Below are 2500 nucleotides of genomic sequence, written 5' to 3' on the forward strand. Positions count from 1 at the left end.
TGCCCGGTGCGGGCGTCGCACGACCGACGAAAAATTTCGCCCAATTTCAAGGTACCTGGGCACGTAGCTGCGCATTTTCCTCGACGCACGCCATCGAGGGAACGAACGTCGTCGGGAGACGTAGCGAAACTCGTCACGTAGGGTCTAACGGGGGAAACGAGAAATCCTCGGGTCGGTGGACGCCCGGTGCGGGCGTCGCACGACCGACGAAAAAAAGTCAGCACAATTACAGAGTCTCTGGGCACAAAAACCGCGACGCTTCGTCTACGTAGGCTATCGGGAGAAAGGCGAATTTGGGATCGTCCGAATATCTCGAAAGTTGCGTATCTTGTGAGTTTACTCGTCGCTCTTGACGCGTGTTGCGGTCGAACGGGGTAAACGGCGGGCTTGGATGCTCGCTCGAATCTTGAGTCCAATCCCACCGGATCGTCCACGTGTGCGTAACATTTGGATTAACGAAATTCCCACTGTCCCTATCTCCGACGACGAAGAACCATAATTTCCTTTAGATATCGTCAACGCAAGCATGAGCGAGCTACGTAAAATCTCTCGGTCGGTGGACGCCCGGTGCGGGCGTCGCACGACCGACGAAATATTTCGCCCAATTTCAAGGTACCTGGGCACGTAGCTGCGCATTTTCCTCGACGCACGCCATCGAGGGAACGAACGTCGTCGGGAGACGTAGCGAAACTCGTCACGTAGGGTCTAACGGGGGAAACGAGAAATCCTCGGTCGGTGGACGCCCGGTGCGGGCGTCGCACGACCGACGAAAAAAAGTCAGCACAATTACAGAGTCTCTGGGCACAAAACCGCGACGCTTCGTCTACGTAGGCTATCGGGAGAAAGGCGAATTTGGGATCGTCCGAATATCTCGAAAGTTGCGTATCTTGTGAGTTTACTCGTCGCTCTTGACGCGTGTTGCGGTCGAACGGGGTAAACGGCGGGCTTGGATGCTCGCTCGAATCTTGAGTCCAATCCCACCGGATCGTCCACGTGTGCGTAACATTTGGATTAACGAAATTCCCACTGTCCCTATCTCCGACGACGAAGAACCATAATTTCCTTTAGATATCGTCAACGCAAGCATGAGCGAGCTACGTAAAATCTCTCGGTCGGTGGACGCCCGGTGCGGGCGTCGCACGACCGACGAAATATTTCGCCCAATTTCAAGGTACCTGGGCACGTAGCTGCGCATTTTCCTCGACGCACGCCATCGAGGGAACGAACGTCGTCGGGAGACGTAGCGAAACTCGTCACGTAGGGTCTAACGGGGGAAACGAGAAATCCTCGGTCGGTGGACGCCCGGTGCGGGCGTCGCACGACCGACGAAAAAAGTCAGCACAATTACAGAGTCTCTGGGCACAAAACCGCGACGCTTCGTCTACGTAGGCTATCGGGAGAAAGGCGAATTTGGGATCGTCCGAATATCTCGAAAGTTGCGTATCTTGTGAGTTTACTCGTCGCTCTTGACGCGTGTTGCGGTCGAACGGGTAAACGGCGGGCTTGGATGCTCGCTCGAATCTTGAGTCCAATCCCACCGGATCGTCCACGTGTGCGTAACATTTGGATTAACGAAATTCCCACTGTCCCTATCTCCGACGACGAAGAACCATAATTTCCTTTAGATATCGTCAACGCAAGCATGAGCGAGCTACGTAAAATCTCTCGGTCGGTGGACGCCCGGTGCGGGCGTCGCACGACCGACGAAATATTTCGCCCAATTTCAAGGTACCTGGGCACGTAGCTGCGCATTTTCCTCGACGCACGCCATCGAGGGAACGAACGTCGTCGGGAGACGTAGCGAAACTCGTCTCGTAGGGTCTAACGGGGGAAACGAGAAATCCTCGGTCGGTGGACGCCCCGTGCGGGCGTCGCACGACCGACGAAAAAATGTTTCATTTTCTCAGAATATTATCTTCGATAACTCCAACAGCTCTGCTAATGTATATTTTTGTACCCATTCGTCGTGCTTCGTCAAACGCGGACAGAAGCGAGCATAATCATTACAAATCTATTTATATCTGTCTTCCCCATGTATATTGATTTCAAGTTCTTCATTTCGATATTGTTGAATTATTATATTGTTCATATTGACAAAACGTAGATTAAAAATTGTCAAACTGTCCGAAGAACTTTGTTAACTCATCCTCCCTGCTCGTCAAGAGTGGAGCTTCGAGTTTTTCCCCCTTTACCGCCATGCTTAAGACCGCTCGGCTGCAGGCCAAGTTACGGCGCCCTCGTACTAGTATCAGAGAGTAAAAGGTCGTCGTCGTCGTCGTCGTCGACGACGACGAGTACAAAGTCAATGAGTTTTGTACTATGGGTATGTTTTCGTAAACATTTCTCCATGCCTTATACTGGATGCTATTAAATTTTTTTTGTTTTCTCTCGTTCGGAGTGAAAAATATTTCGAAAAATTCGCCCAACGCAGCATGACCACGGGTCGGTGTCTATGACCGAATGGCCCTTTACGTGGTCGACGCCATAGGCGGTTTTAAAC

This window comes from Venturia canescens, unplaced genomic scaffold (genome assembly GCF_019457755.1).
Source record: "Venturia canescens isolate UGA unplaced genomic scaffold, ASM1945775v1 PGA_scaffold_67__1_contigs__length_28430, whole genome shotgun sequence".
NCBI lineage: Eukaryota > Metazoa > Arthropoda > Insecta > Hymenoptera > Ichneumonidae > Venturia > Venturia canescens.